Consider the following 16,465-nt stretch of genomic DNA (forward strand, 5'->3'; position numbering starts at 1 on the left):
TCTCTCTCTCTCCCTCTCCCTCTCTCCCCCTCCCTCTCTCTCTCCCCCTCTCTCCCTTTCTCTCTCTCTCTCCCTCTCTCTCTCTCTCTTCCTCCCTATCTGCCCCTCCCCACCCTCCTGAGAAAAACTTCTGGCATCATTTCATTCCCTGAATTTCTGGGACCTTTGTCTTTCTTCTGGCTAAGCCAAACTGTCTGTAACCAACATCCAAACTTCCTACATGACCAGCTCACTGCCATTATTTGTTCATCTCTGGGTTACTGTTTGTTCCTCTGGCCGGTTTGGCCACTCCCTCAATGTCCACAAAAGTTTTATGCGGCCTTCTCTGTAGCTGAAGTGATCACGCTAACAAAACTCGTCCTTTCTGCCAACGTGCTTGGTGGAAATTGGCAACTACCGCTTCTAGGTTCTTCTCTTGGGAAAAAAAAAAAAAAAAAGGAATTCTGACTGGGCATGGCGGTGTGTGCCTGTAATCCAAGAAGTTTGGGAGGCCAAGGCAGGAGGATGACGAGTTCAAAGCCAGCCTCAGAAATTTAGCGATCCCCTAAGCAACTTGGGGAGACCCTGCCTCAAAATAAACTATAAAAAAGGGGGGTAGGGATGTGGCTCAGTGGTTAAGTGCCCCCTGATTTCAATCCCCAGTACCAAAAAAAAAAGAAAAGAAAAGAAAAAATTCTGGACTTTCTGGACTGTGTGGCTCCATGGCAGAAGTCTTACTCAGCATGCAGAGGCCCTGGGTTTAATCCACACTGCTGTAGGGAGAGAGAGAGAGAGAGAGAGAGAGAGAGAGAGAGAGAGAGAGACAGTAAGGCACAAATAAAAGAAAATCATCCACTGAAAAATTATACATAATCCACAAGAAATTCCCTAAAGTCCTGTAGGGCAAGGGTCTTCATCTTGAGTTCCCACTGTCCCCGGTGTGCAGAATAGCGCTGGTCATGGCGGCAGGCAATGGATCTCTGTGCACTGGATGATGGAATGGAAATGACACCACCCTTGCTGGTGGGAGGGTCCCTGGCAGCCCCTCACCTCTGCCTCCTGTAGCCAGGTTCCTCCACAGTCAAAGCGAGTCTTAACATCACGCTACGTGCAAACCTATGAAGAGGCCTGGTTAGCTAAAGTCTGGGACCCCCCGCCCCCGCCATTGGTCCGTCAATCTAGCACTCGGTCATTTCCACAACTGACCACTAAGACAGCATCAGCAGGCTGCGCATGTGTGCTGTCGGGGGTGTGCTCATGGTGAGACTGCGGGGAGCCGGGGGTGAGACCCAGCCCAGGGGTCTGCTGTGCAGGAACACCCTAGACTACCCAGAGGGGAATCTTAACTAGAGCAACCAGACTGCCTAGTTTGGATCCTGTGCGTGGTCAGGAGAGGCAGGATCCTCCAGAGAGGGGTCTCTCCGCGGCCACTTCCTCTGCTGGGTTTCGTTTTGTGGCTGATGAATATCTGACGGTGTTCATGGAGTCCTGGGCTCTAATAAATCTGCCTCATCAGGATACAACAAGCCCTGGGAAGCGCTCTCTGTTGGCACTGGAAGTGGGCTGGTAGCTCAGAGGGTGCTCCAGAGCCTTTGAAGAGGAAGGGACTTGGTCACTCTCTTAGAGGTAGACCTGAGCGGGATTTCTGCTCCTCCAAGTAGGAGCAGTTATCAGATAATCCTGGGGACAACTAGAGCAGACAGAGGCTTTTGCCTGAGGACAGTTTTGACCCCCCCCCCCCCCGGGGAGGCTTGGCAAGGTCTGGAGATAATGTTGGTTGATCTACCTTGGGGACAGGTGTCTTCAGTGCTTGACACCCTGCATCGCATCCCAGAGGACCCCCAAACAAAGACCTTTCCGACTGCATGAGAAGGGGTGAACGTCATTGGTGTCTCTGTGCCTGTTTCACTTGACGTCCTCGGGGTTCACCTGGGTCGTCTTCAGCGACAGGGTTTCCTGCTTTGTAAAGCGATCCACTGTGTATATCACCCCGTTAAAGGACCCATTCATCTGTTGACGGACACTTAGGTTGTTTCCCTGTCCTCCCGAGCACAGGTCTCTTTACTGACATCCATTTCTTTGGTAACGTATATCCACAAATGGGATTGCTGGGTCATGTGGCCCTTCCATTTTTAGGATTTTTTCTTTTTTTGGTACCAGGGATTGGACTCAGGGGCTCTCGACCCCTGAGCCACCTCCCCAGCCCTATTTTGTATTTTATTTAGAGACAGGGTCTTCCTGAGTTGCTTAGCATCTTGCTGTTGCTGAGGCTGGCTTTGAACTCGTGATCCTCCTGCCTCAGCCTCCCGAGCCACTGAGATTATAGGCATGCGCCACTGCACCCAGCCCCATTTTTAGGTTTTTAAGGAACCTCTGTAGTATAACCTCACTCAGAGGTGAAATGTAAAACTAAGTTAAACTCAGGGAAACAGAGGACATCCGCGGTTCAGAGGCTGGGAAGGAAGGTGGATAGGGAGAGAGCAGATGTTGGTCAACAGGTACAAAGCCAGAGTGGGACAGGAGGGAGGGGCTCTGGTGTTCTCTAATACACTTATTTATTAATACTGTGTTATGAATTCCAAAATAGATAATATCTTCCAATGAGCTCAATCCAGAGGATCAATGGTGACACTCATCTGTCATCCCAGGGACTCTGGAGGCCAAGGCAGGAGGATGGAAAGTTTGAGGCCAGTCTCAGCAACTTAGTGAGAACTTCTTCACTCAAATGCACAATGAAAAAGGGCAGGGGCTGTAACTCAGTGGTCCAGCACCCTGGGTTCGAGCCACGGTACCAAAAACAATAAATAAACAAGTGGAATGGTTGCAGGCTCAGGGGAGGTAGATATTGGAAACTTCTATGGGTGGATTGCAGACTCTGCTGTGCCTCAGAACTCAGTGGTGAGCTCTGCACAGGTCAGTTTCCGTGGCCTCTCACCAACACCCTGGTTTCTTAGGTCTGAAACAGGCCCTGTCCACCTAGGTCATCCTGTTACTCAGGGTCTGAGGACTCTGAAGACCCTGGAGAAGCCATTCCAGCCCCTTGCGGGGAGCTGGTCCATTGGCTGAATCCACTGGTTCTCTAGAGGAGAGGGTGCTGGTCACAGGACAGGGACAGCATGCTGGGGCTCACTCTGGGTCCCTGGGTCCCTCCCACTGGCAGAGTTGATGGTTCACGGCTGTCCTCAGACCCTCCCAGGTCAGGGGTCCCCAAACTTTGCCACACATTGCAATCCCCTGGGAAGCTTTTAAGAGCTCCTGTGCTTGTATTGGGCTCCGGGTCGATGAAACACAGGTCCGGGGTGGGAACTGGATCTGGAAAGACTTCCTCTAACAGCGATGCAAGCCACCGTCCTGGGAGCTGCAGATGGCCCCTCATGCCCAGCCCTTTGCATGGAAGCTCACTTCGTCATAGGAAGGGCCGTCTGCGAGGACCCTGTTCTTTCCTGGGTGCCTCCTTCCCTGTGGGTTGCCCACTACTGTTTTTGAATTAGTTGTAGATGGACCTAATGCCTTTATTTTATTTATTCATGTGGTGCTGAGGATCGAACCCCGTGCCCCACGCATGCAAGCCACAGCCCCAACCTGGCTCTCCGCTGCTCTTGGTGCATGTCTGAAGGCATTCATCTTGTGACCCTGTTGATACCCATTAGGTCTCTCCAGCAAGCAGGGCCACAAGTTCTAGAGGGCCGGGCTGACAGACTTTGGGTACCCAGATGAGGAGCCTCTGGACTCTCCCACGGGTTACATGCCCGCCAGATGGAGGGAGAAAATAGTGGTGGTGGGTGGTGGGCGGTGGCCGGGTGTGGAGTCCTTGAATCACACAGCCCAGTAGAACTTCTGAACTCACTCTTTTGGGGAAGAACAACAACAAAAAATAGCAGCATCTTCTAAATAATGAGGGTCTGTTCTGGACTGGTTGGTATTTTGAAAAGGTGAGTCTTTGCTGACCTCATTCAGAGTGGAGAGCAGGCTTCCTGGTGACTTATTCATGCTTGGGAAGGAATTCATGAATAAGTAAGAGTGCTCACCACCTCTCCCTTCTTCTCTGTGTTTTCATCCTGCTCACTTGAACTTGATTTCCCAAGGACAGGGGTTAACTTGGGCAGCCTTTGCTCTCCACACACCCTGAGGCCTGTTTTGATTGGCCCATCCTGGATTTCACAGCTGAGGAATATTTGCATCAAAATCTGTAACTTCCCTGCCGGATACAGTGGCACCTGCCTGTAACTCAGCCGCTTGGGAGGCCGAGGCAGGAGGATCATGAGTTCAAAGCCAGCCTCAGTAAAAGCAAGGTGCTAGTAACTCAATAAGACCCTGTCTCTAAATCAAACACAAAATAGAGCTGGGGATGTGGCTCAGTGGTAGAGAGCCCCTGAGTTCAATCCCTGGCCCCCCCAAAACCTGCCCCCAAATCTGTACTTCTCACCTGCCTTGAAAACTCTAAAGCTCTTCCAGTCTTGAAGCACTTGCTTTCTTGGTGACGCCAGTCACCATCTGCCCCTTGTCCTTGGGGCTTGTGTGCTTGCTGTTCCTGACTACATGATACTCAGACATCCATGATCTCAGCCACCTGATGGAGTGATTGAATTCCTTAGGTCATGGTATCGATATGATTTGCTAAAACTTGCTTTAAAACATGGATTGCTGGGCCCCAGCCATCTCATGCAAGGAAGAGGTGTCACTTCTTATATACTAGATACCAGTGTTACCAGTATTCCTCTTCTTGCTTAAGCGGTCTCATCTTTGGGATTGAAGAGCTCTTCCTAGCTGGATCCTGGGCCTCTCCTAAGCCCACCCCTGTCCTAGGATTTCTCCAGTAACTTTCACCACCACAAGACACTCCAGCATCCGTCTCTCACCCCTGGAATTAACTGGTTCTCCAAGGAGCCCTGATTTCTTTTATCAGAGAAAGGTATCTAGAAGCCAAGATCTGCGGCCTCTGGGTGCTCACCGTGACTGGGGGCTCCCGGCTTCTAGCCTCTCAGTGCACTGAGAAGCATGTTTACATACCAACTCACGTATGCACACAGTTCGATTTATTTCTGTACCTGTTTATCTTGTGACTGCACATGTGTTAAAAATCTGTCCACAGGGACACCTCACTCTCCATTCCAGAACCACAGGATTCCTACTGTCTTCGGACAAATTGAATTTTAAATCTTTGTATAGTTTTTTTTTTTTTTTTAAATTTAAAACAATATCTCAAGAACCCTGGGCGTGGGGATAGGGAAGTTGCTCTTGAGAGCTATTTTGTAGATATTCTTGTTTAAAAACCTATGTGAAGATGTTCTCATCCACAAAAGTGCTGGTGCCTCACCCTGAGCAGTCCCCCCAACGCCTTGCACAGGGAGGAGCACCCAGTTTCCCTGTTCCTGAAGGTGGGTCGGCCTGCCTCATCTCCCCTCTCAGACGAGTCTTGTCCTCCAGGCCTACCTAACAATGCCTATTGTAATGCTGAGCTGGCACTTGTGCAGTCTAAACCTAAGCCAAGACACTTCTCAGAGATTAGCATCAGAACTTTGCTTTACATGTGAAATCTTATTTTGAATTCAGGTACACAATTACTCACTCGGAGACTTAATTACACCGCCTTAGGACTAGTATTAAAACAATGGTTTTAATTATTTTTGGGGGGGTTACAAAAGGAACCTGTTGTCTCGTTAGGGAAATGAACCAACTGTCCTCTCTCCGAGAACCTCACCAGGGCTGCAGAGTACCTGAGGGTCCTTCATGTCCAGGCAGGAAGCAGCCCTACAGGGGCCAGGACCCCTTGCTGTCCCTCCAGCTCATGGAAATCCTGGCGCCCTCCGATGGATCTTTATAAACTGTTCATCGAGCTGGAGAGTCCAACCGGGATGGCTCATGGGCTGCTGCTGGAGGTGTGGCCCCTCCACGGTTTGGAAAACATTCTGAGATTTAAACAGCAACACCTATAATTATGGAGGCGTCATTCCTTCCATAAAAAAGAAAACAAAACAAAGAAAGCAAAGCCCTTCTACTAACAAGGTGTAGTCATAGCATGTGCTCAGGCTTTCCAAAACCTGTCTGGCGTTTTGCTTCTGGCCTGGTGGGGAAGATCTTCCATCTTTCCCTGAGTTCTCATAAAACAATACAAAGGTAAACAATTGCAGGGCAATTAGCAGTCTCTTTGGGATAACAGGAGAGAGAAGTCACCCTGTTATTAATGTCAAAGGAATTAATCATGCTTTACATGGGTGATTTAATGGCTTAACTTTGTAAGTGGATAAAAAAGAAGAAACTAACCCATGTTTATAAAAGATGCCCCATTTGGAGAATCAGGTATGACAGACGGCTCATGGGAACTTCTGTCAAATAGTGCCAAGCTGTAAAGAGGACCCAGATGTGGCTGGTCATAGTACTTCATCTCAGCCTGGGGGAGGCTCAGCGGATGCTCTTGCAAAAAATGCAGATTTTGATTCAGTAGGCCCCAGGTGGGGCTGAGATTCTGCATTTTAAGATGCCCTCAGGTGTGTGACAGCCGAGCACATCATACTTTGCACAACAAGGCTAGAGGCAAGAGGGATCTAGCACTGGCCACCGGTTGCGCCTCCAATACTCCCTTCATATGTCTTTGAGGTACCAACATTTTGCATGGGTGCTCAGGGACAGCTCTTTGGCATGAAGGTAACTGGCCAAGTCCTTTCTTGTGCATTGTCCAGTCCATCTGGTCCCCTGGGGCCAACTGCTGTACAGTAGAGTTCTTGGCAACCTCTTGTCACAAGGACCAATTTAGAACAACGTAAAGCTGTTGGCAGGCCATATTTACTTATGTGTATACAATTGCATCCTTTAAAAGAATAAAATAAAACAAGGCAGGAAATGCGGTCTTGGTAGCTAAAGCCCCTGTCTGGTTAGGATATCACAAAGGACACTACATCTCCAGATTTAAATCTGAGCCTGCGAAGTTTGTTTTTAAGGAAAATACTTGCAAAGCTGAGGTCGATCAGGCCCCCCTGGCTAACTTTTCCAGCCACACAGTTAGCAAATGTGATTGGGTCTTAGTGCCCATTGGTATCATATACGGTAAAACAGCGGACACCCTGCTGACCTCCAGCCTGGACAGACAGTGGCATGGGCACAGGGAGGATGGGCTCCTCCTGGCACTTAGGGTAAAACACGTGATTTTCATTACTACTTTTCACCTTCTGGGAGGGAAATCAAAGGTTTTGGCTTTCATTTTGAGAACCGCCCACCCACACTTGCAAACCCGCCCCTGCAGCCCTCCCTCTGCCCTGTTTGCCCACTCAGGTGTCTGCCACATTGGAGAGCTGAGAAGGACGTTGAACTTGATCTTGAGCGTGGCCTCGGTTTCTCCACGTCTCTAAAGGGATACACAGGATGGCTGTTCCTGGGGAGCTAGGCATGCTGCCTGAGGTCTGAGGATGGGTCACATCTGTGAATGTGGAAAAAATGAGATGGAAATCCACCAGGTCAGCACTCCTGGGTTCACATCTCGTCCAGTCACTAACCAATCGTTTGGCTCATTGGAGAATGGTTTAAATCCCAGGGCCTTACCTGCAATCTGATAACGCTGCTGTGCAGCCTGGGCACGGGGCTGGCATTAGCGAGCAGAGACTCCCATGCTGAGGACGGTATTCTTTTCAATCACTTTGAATCCTTCTGCTTGTTCCAGAGCCGGGGGGCTTTCAGGGGGAGAAGAAAAACCTTCTGAGAGGTTTGCCTCTGTAAAAGTCTCCAGGACCTTCAGTACCTGGTCAATCTCTTTTAATGCATTTCCTTTCGCTAAACTCACACAAAGAGAAATCAGTAACTTTGTTTCACTGCGCTTGTTTATGGAGGCGGACACCTATTCCCGCTGAAATTAGTAAAAGAAAAATGCCAAGTAGGTTGATGTGAAGTGGAAGTGGTACACCACCACCACATCTGCCCGCCAGTGAGTACAGTGTGGGGATTATGTAGAAATGACGTCATATAGGTAGCGCAAAAAATCGGGAAGGTGCTAACTCTGCTTTAAGAGACACTGAACGAGGTTGCTCTGATTTCTGCTCAATTCTAAACTTCCAGGAGCTTCAGGCATCGCAGGAGGTGGCAACTGTCTCCACTCCAAGTCCTTTTCCCCAAGTGTGCACATATTCCGTGGCACAGTACGTGGAGATTAAGGCTCTGGTGTGATGTCTAGTTGGCGGTGTGTGGCAGGACACTGACACATTCTGGTACTTCTGGGGAAATCCTGGCTGCAGTTAGCCGTAATCTGCTAATTGTCCATTTATATTGTTCTTTTTCTTCCCTGTACCTTAAAATACGAGGAAACGGGGACAAGCACCATTGCCTGGGTGTAATTAAAAATAAAATTATGTCAGGAACATGTTTCCAAAAAGGATTTCTATTTATTTTTATCACCAAAAGGTGGCGTCCTACCCCCATGCCCTTTATTTGAAAACCCTTCTTGCTGTAATTTAACAAAAAGAAACTTCCAGTTGATTACTGATAAAGAAATTAAAATCTGCTCCTTAGGAATGTAACGTGACGGTGTCGACAATGAGCAAGATGTTAAGCTGCAGTAAGTTCCCTGGAACGGGAGCCCCGGCGGGCTAGCTGTTTCTTAATAAGTCTCTGCATTAGACCATCCCATATGAAGCAGAGTGCCATATATTATGGGATTTACAGCCAGGATTTCCTTTTGTCTACAAACTTGTTGCCAACCTGACTCTGGCCTCCACTTGCAAATGAATGTAGAATTTAAGGCAGTTAAAATGCAGACTGAGATCAGTGGCAATCTAAGAATCTTTTTAGTATGGCAATAATGATTAAAAAAAAAACAACCCACGTGGCTTATCTGAAAAACAAGATCAGATGATACCTCACTGACAATTAATAGATGTGTCACGCCTAAATAAATTGCTATTCCCCTGAGATACTCTCTACAACCAGGCATAGATCATAAACAAGTTATATTTGGCAGAAACATCATAGAAATTAAAAACAAAAATTTCCCAATAGACTGGCTACTATGTAGATTTTTTTGAATAATGCCATGTGAATTCAGAATGTGGAATTTCCAGTGCTGTCAAAGGGGTGCGGAGAGTATTAAGTGAGTTGACATAAAGCTTTTAGATCAGTGCCTAGGCCATAGAAAGCGTTCAATAAATATTAGATGTTATGATTGACAGCTGTAGGCTGCAGCGCTCCTGGCAGGAGTTTTATTTATCTATGCATCTCTAAAAGCCCACTCTATGGTCTAGAACACAGGGGAACATGTGTTAATGTCTTGACAAAGACAACAGGAACACCGAGCTCTGGGAAGCTAGGAAACGCAACACTAACATGCGTTTTATCTATCCAGTTTCTAGCCTAGAAGATGGGGCGGATGGTTTTGTCTGGGTAGACTGGAGCCTGGCGCCGGGGCCTCATGCATGGATGCTGCTGTACTGGAACTAGCTGAGCGCAGCCCCTCGTGCCTGATTCTACAGCACCAGTGAATGGCTTGGTTATAATTTTATTTTTTTACTTGCAAAACAGATACAATTTAAAAAAGTGGTAAGTGGTAGCCTGTCATTGACACGGAGATTTGAATCTCCTGTCAATGAATGTATAGCCGTATTTGTAAAAGTACATCACCCAAAAGAATTTATAATATCCCTTTCAGGATATTTGTTATCTACAACTGTGCTAGTGTCAAGACCAAAGGGACAGCGAGTCTCTCGCTCTCCTGCGGGAAGCACTTTGTAGGAATTCAGAGGGTTGGCTCCCGAGGCATTTTGACGAAGAACTGGCCTGGTGCAAACCATCCAGCTAGAACCTGCACGTGCTGGCTTGGGAGTTTGGCAGCATCCGGGGTGATGAATCTGAAAAAAAAAAAAAAAATTATTTCTGTTATATAGCATCAAGCCAGTGGAGGACCTATATTTTTCTAAGTCACGTTTTGGAAACAAATTCGACCTCTTCCTCTATTTATATTGATAAAAGTGAAAGAAATACTAGTATCCTTTTTTTTTAAAATAGATGTATATATTTAAAAACATTTCCTTCGGGCTCCTCGTTTCCTCCTTCAAATTTCTAAAATTCGAGCGAACTTCAAAACAGCCAAAAGGGAGGGAAAAAAAAAATCTCACCTTTGCACAGTTGGGAAAGCTTTTGCACGTGACTGATCTGTAGGCGAGCAGGTAGTTTGTGTTAAACAACTGATTGACATGCCAGCCCCCGGGTGTTTTCCTAAGAGGAGCCGTGGCAGGAACGCAGTTCCCGGAGCAGCCACTTCCCCCCAGTGGGCCCGACCGTGCATTCCTGCAGTGACTGACAGGGAAGGGGTCAGCTCGCCCCGCCGTGCACCCTCTCCTGATGCCGCGATACCAGGAAAAACCCCTCGCTGGCGGGGTTTCTGTTTCCTTGCAAACAGGGGTTTGTCCTTCTGCTGAACTTTCACCTCCCGAACTCGCCTTCTTTCATTGGACAAAGTGCAGAAAAGAAAGAGGAGAGACCGAGGGAGGACAGGCGAGGAGAGAGAGGGGCCCAGGTCGCCGCCGCCCTCCCCGAGCCTCAGCTGTCACTGATGGCAAACACTTTCACTTTTAACTGAGGAAACTCGCCTCCCCGCCTCGCCTCTCCCCTTCCCTCGGCACGATCAGCTCAGCGACCAGCGAAGAGCCATCGCGCTCTCCTCTCGGTCCCTGGAGTTAACGCTCGGGCTCTCGATCTCTCCGGGGTCTGCAGGAGACCCCCTTTCCCATCTTCTGGGGAGCTCCCCGCCCCCCAACCCCTTATTTTCCAGGTCTTTCCTGCCAGATTCTTCTCTTGCCAGGGACTGCTCTGGCCTTCTTCCTCTCCGGTCTTGGGGCTCGGCCTCTCCCTTCTCTCCATCCAGCCGGGTCGCCCCACACCTCCCCTCCCCCAGCCTGCGCCCCCATCCCCCGCTTTTGCAATTGCAATTTTTTTTTTTTTTTTTTTTTTTTTTTTTTTTTTTGCTGCGAGCCCTGTTGTTTACCCAGCAGGTGGATGTGACGTCAGGGACGCACAACAGCAAAAAATAACAACATCTCCCTCCGCGACGTGGTGGCCTCTCGCGCGCCTTATTTATTTATTTGTTCCGGGATGCGGGGGGAGGGGGCGGGCGCAGCGCCCAGGGACCGGGGCGGGCGCGGCTCTCGTCCGGGGGCTCCGGGGGCCTCGGGGGCCTCGCGGGGCGCAGCGGGCCGCGGGCAGGCGGGCGGCGGGCCGGGCCGGCACGGTGCGCTCTGCGGGCGCCGGCGGGGCTCGGGAAGCTAGTCCGCAGCGGAGGAATCTATTGTTATTTATTGTGTGGCGGCGGCATGCTGTACGCGGCGGCCCGGCCCTCGCCCGGGAGTGCGTGTGTGCGCGCGTGTGTGCGCGAGTGTGTGTGCGCGGGTGAGTGTGTGCGCGGGGCGCGCGCGCGGGCGGGAGTGGGCGCGCGCGGGGAAAGGCCCGAAAACACCTTAGTTTGCACCGAGAGACCATTTGCAGCGGGTGAGTTTGTATTTTTCCATTTCTGCTCCACTTTTTCCCAAGCCGCCTCCTGCCTTGTTTCCGCCACTTTAACAACAACAACAACCAGCACAAAAAAAAAAAAAAAAAAAAAAAAAGAAAAGAAAAAAAAAAGAAAAAAAGAAAAAAAAAAAACTACTTTCCACCTCCAGGCTCCACGTGCATCTCCCCAGCCCTCCCCGCTTCCTCTCTCCCCCAGGTCCGGGCCCAGGCTCCGGGTGGGGGCCGCGAGCCAGCGCAAGGGTGGGGGAGCTCGGCGGCGCCCGCACCCTTGGGTCCATTTGCATAAGTCAAACGGGGGGGGTGCGGTGTGGGCTGCGAGAAGGCGAGATCGCCTTCCTCGGCTCCTTCCCGCCTCTCTCTGCGCTCTCCACGATCGCCTGGGCTACAGAAATCAATAAGCCCAGGCCGCCGGTCGCAACTTTCAGCGTTCAGCGTCGGCGTCCAGTGGCCACTGGGGCGCGGGGCGGGTGCAGGGCCCGGGTCTGGGCAGCGGCGGGAGGGGACGTGCGGCGGGTGCCTCTTGAGCTCAAAGTTTGGACTCGAAGCAAACTTTTCCCCTTCCCTTTCCACGGGTGTGTGCCCCTTTGGTGCCCCTGGGCTGCCCTGAGGGCCTGGCGGACTGATGAGGGACGCCAGCGCCCTGGGCCCCAAGCTTGGGGTCATCTCCGGAGCCACGCGAGCCTTGTCCCGAACCCAGCAGTGGGGACGCTTTCCCGCTAGCCCCCGGGTCCTTGAAAACTCGGACACACACCCGTGCACCCTCCACCAGACACACAACCCCACGCGCGTTCCTTCCCCGCGGCCCCAGCTTCCTCGAGAGGCGCCGGCAACAGCCGTGGCCAGATCCTCGGGTGGGCACGGGAGCAGGGCGCGCTGCGGGGAATCGCAGTACCCGGATCCTCCTCCCGTCGCCACGCACACTTTCTGGCTTTACCCCCCACCCCCCACCCCTCCAGCCTAGGGAAGGGGGTGGGGGGATTTCCAAAGCCCTGGTCGGTTCTGCGACGCACGCTTGTCGCCGCGTCCCTCCAGCCTTGTCCCGGCCACCGATGGCTCTCCATTCCTCGCCTGCGCGCAGCCTGCCTCCCGAGCTCCCAGCGCTTCATTCCTGTCCCGCAGAGACGACTCCCCGGAGCCGACCAGCCGAGGCGGCGTGCGCTTGGGGTGGGGACCAAGGCGGTGGCGGTGGCGCCAGGAGCCGAGGAGTTTGCCAGCTGCCGCGGGGTCGCGGTCATTTGCTGCCTCCGCCTCCCCTCGCCCCCGCCTCCCGCCCCCCTCTTCCCCAGACACCGCCGCGCTCGGAAACTTTGATTCCTTCTCCTTTTTGGCCCTCGGCGAGCCCCCCTCCCCACCTGTTGTGAGCTCCGCCTCGGTCCCCGGAGACGGGCGGTGACACACACGCACGGGCGCCGGGGAGCTCCGCGCCCAGAAACAAAGTCGCATGCCCCCTCCCAAGTGTTTGCTTCGAAATCGCTGCCTGCAGTCCCCCATTGCCGCGCAGCTCCCGCCCCCTGAGAGAATAAGGACTAAATAAACAGTTGTAACTCCAAACCGTGCGCCCGCGGTCGTCTCCCTATCCCACCCCCTTCCCCCCGTCCCTCCCCCTTCTTTTTTTGTTGTTGCAACTTTGTGAGATCCTGGGGAAGGTGCGGAGACTTGGGCTCGGGCCGATTTCCCGGTCTCGGGATCCTCGCTGGGATTCCCGGAGCCGCGTCCTCCCGGCTCCACGCGCTCTCCGGATCCTCCGAGCCCGCTGCCCTCTCTGGTCTCCGTCCCTCCGCCTACTCACCCGTCCCGTCCCCGTCGATTCCCCCCCACCTGCACGGGGAAAGACTTGCTGAGAGAGTCGCCCCGGTTTCTTGTCGACCGCAGACCCCGAAAGTTTGCACGAGGAAGAGAGCGCGCGGCGAGCGAGCGGGCCCAGGGCAGCGGCAGCCGCGCCGGGGACCATGGTGCTGCCGGCGCCGCCTCCGCGGGCGTGAAGGCAGCGCTCCCATCCCTCCCCGGACTCCGCGGGTAAGTCGGGGCGGCCGGCCGCGGCTGCCGGGGCGAAGACGCGGGCGGGGGGCGCGGGGCTAGGGACACCCGAGAATCCCGGGCTGCACCAGGGCTTTTCCCTGTCCAAAGAGCCTGCCCGGGCGGTGTGAGCGCAGCGATCAGGCGCCCGGAGCCAGGAATGTGCCCACCCTCCGGCCGGTAGGTGCTTCGAAATACAGGACTTTCTTTCTCCCTTTTTGCCCCCTTTCTTTCCTAAACCCGAAAATCGGGAGATCAAAGTTTAGCGTGGAGGGTAGCGTGCTTCGATAAAATATGGTGACATCCCTGGGTCTCCTTCTCACCCCACTCCCCCCTTAAAACTATTAATTATTTCCAAGTCATTGTGTCCGAATACCCTGGCTAGGCTGATTACAAAGTGTATTGATTTAGCCTGGGCTCATCCTACCCTCTCTTCCTAATTTATTTTCTTGTTACTCGACCAGAAGACCCAAAATGAAACTTATTTCTTCGTCTTCCCTTCTTCCCCACCCCCAAGCCCTCTTCTCCGGGAGGCTTGAGCCGAAAAATGAGATTAATATCAACATTTCATTCGGTCGCCTCTGAGGCGCTCCAGTGCTCTTCCGTGGGGTGGGGGGTGCGCTTATGTCCAGATGGAGGTGTTTCCCAAGTTAGGGTTTCTCATCACGAGCTTCTGGATTCCCTTTGAATGGAGACTGGGCATTGAGACCGTCCACACTTCACCTTTGCTCGTCGGCAGACTTGAGGGTTTAGGACGTGTACAATCAATAGCTGGGTTAAGAAAGCCTCAAGGATAGTTAAGGAATTTCTCTACTGTTGAAAATGTGTGGAAGAATTTCTGCAGTATTTTTAACCTTCTCACCCCCACCTCCCCCCCCCACTCTCATTTTTTTTTTTTTCCATTGAGAATCAATTTGGGGGGAGATTTCTTAAATAGAATTTGAAGGGAAATAGGAAGACTTCAGGTGTTGTCTACTCAGGGCTATTCTGCATAATTGAGACAGAAGTTCCTGCTGATTTCTGTTTTAGAATCCCTCTGGAATTTTGATTCTCAAAGTAGAAATACCCACCTCTTTGAGTCCAGGAAAAGGATACTGGGATCATATTTTCAGAAATTTGGGATTTTAAAAAAATTTTTAAAAAAATTTTTACCCTCTCTGTCTCTCGTTTGAAAGGTCTCATAATTAGAGAGCATTAAAAATATAAAAAGCAACTCAGCTGCTTACCATTCAAAAGGTGTCAGCTAAGAATCTCACTGCAAAGGAAAAAAAGGTTTAACATCTTGCCACTGGCTGCATCACCCCCTCTCCAGACTTTGGATTAGTCATTGTATAAAGGAGAGAGAGAGAGAGAGAAAAAAAAAATTCACTTTTTTTTTTTTTTTTTTGGAAAAGTAAAGTAAACAGCCTCCAACTGCTGAACCTTGACAACCCAAATTAAGGAAGCAGGAGAGATCAAACAGAACTGCTGCTGGGTTGTTGTCAGGAGCTGGACATGGAGAGCCCTGGACTATTCCACCAAGCAGCAAGGCTATATGTTCATTTATGCAGAAATGGACCATTGCAAATGCTGATCTTTGTTGTGCAAGGGAAGGCTCACTTGGAAGGGAATAACTCAACCCCTCTCTGGGTTGCAGTTGCTTTCTTATGGATGCAGAGTTGCTCAACAAGTTATTATTATTATTATTATTATTGTTATTGTTATTAGTTGTTTGTTTGTTTAAATGCACCTCTCTGTATGAGGAGAATTCCCCCCCAAAAAGGTATTCAAAGACTATTAAGTCATCCGGAGGCTGTCTTGCTACCCAGAACTGTACAGTGGAATGCTTTTTACCAACATTAGACTCCTACACTAGAGTTAGATAACATTTTCTCACATCCAGCTTAGAAGATCTGCCTCATCAGGGAAGCTAGGGTTTTGTATGTGAAGGTTTAAATCCAATGTGAAGCTAAAAAAAAAAAAAAAAAAAAAGGAAAAAATAAAGAAAAGAAAAAGAAAAAAAAAATCCTTGGTGGTAAAGTTTAGTGTCAGCCCACTCTTGGAATTTAAAAAGGGGAAAGTGCATTCTCCAGATTAGACATAACCCCCCCCTTTTTTTAGATTGACATTCAGCATGACCACGATGCTACTTCTATTCAAGTTTTTTTGAAACTTGACCATGCCTCTTGTCTAAGAAAATTTTACTGCTTTACATTTTTAAGGAAAGTAGTAACAGTAATTACTTTTAGCGTTTTTGTTTTCACAGGTTTATCAAAGTATAATGAAAGAAACATCCACTATTCAAATTCACTGTCTCAAATTAAGGGGTTTACATAGCTGGAGATGTGTGTAAGATTTTGTGTTTATATTTAAGTCCTAGAGTATAAACTGTATAACACTTTTTTTTCTCCCCAGCTATAAACTATCCCCAAATTAAATGTCATTTTTAATTAAGTAGAACAAAGTAGAAAATAGAACAAGTAAACACATCGGAAGAATAAAAATAATTGTCATTTAAGCCTTGTATTTTTAATTAACAAGTGTCGATCACATAGTAAGCACTTTTTTTTTATAAGACAGAGTTTCATAACCATTGTGCACAATATGTTTCAAAGTCTGCAGGTTTTATTGGCTATACCTTTATTGTATAATTAAGCCATGGAGTTAAACATACACATGGATGCGGTTAGGCAATTTTCTGCAATATGTAATGTTTTTAGAAAGCTATAAATATTTTCTGGTTAAATCATTTGTACCAACAATAGCAGAAGTTAACTGAGTTAATATTGAGCCCAGGCATGTTTTTTTTTTTTTTCTTTTCTGTTACCAAGTTTTTCTTTGCTTCTCTGAAAACCATACCCCTGACCTTGTCAATTTGCATTCTAAGGCTCTGTTGACAGGTATTGTGTTTTCACCAGTTGTTTAAACTAACAGAGAAAGAATTGGGATATTTTTCCCCAAACACATGTATTTATACCACATCAAGGTCAATGCCAAAATTGATAGA

General features: G+C 49.7%; 1 protein-coding gene and 1 long non-coding RNA gene across 5 annotated transcripts in view; one reads left to right on the forward strand and one right to left on the reverse strand.

Moving 5' to 3' along the window:
• Positions 1–5,991: 5,991 nt before the first annotated feature.
• LOC143385614 (uncharacterized) lies at positions 5,992–10,826 on the reverse strand. The gene is made up of 3 exons (XR_013089497.1): positions 10,074–10,826; positions 7,516–9,806; positions 5,992–7,393 (listed from the first exon to the last, which is right to left on the reverse strand). It is a non-coding gene; the product is annotated as an uncharacterized LOC143385614 (long non-coding RNA).
• Positions 10,827–11,256: 430 nt separating this feature from the next.
• Positions 11,257–16,465, forward strand: part of Foxp1 (forkhead box P1) — a 523,563-nt gene continuing 518,354 nt past the window's right edge. For 2 of the 4 annotated variants that reach the window (XM_076841222.1, XM_076841223.2), the window contains exons 1-2: positions 11,258–11,442; positions 13,336–13,479. The gene's annotated coding sequence lies outside the window, so the exon portion shown is untranslated. Of the gene's footprint in view, positions 11,443–13,335; positions 13,480–16,465 lie in introns of all 4 variants that reach the window. The other 2 variants (XM_076841227.1, XM_076841219.2) reach the window with 2 other exon arrangements.

This window comes from Callospermophilus lateralis, chromosome 20, assembly GCF_048772815.1.
Source record: "Callospermophilus lateralis isolate mCalLat2 chromosome 20, mCalLat2.hap1, whole genome shotgun sequence".
NCBI lineage: Eukaryota > Metazoa > Chordata > Mammalia > Rodentia > Sciuridae > Callospermophilus > Callospermophilus lateralis.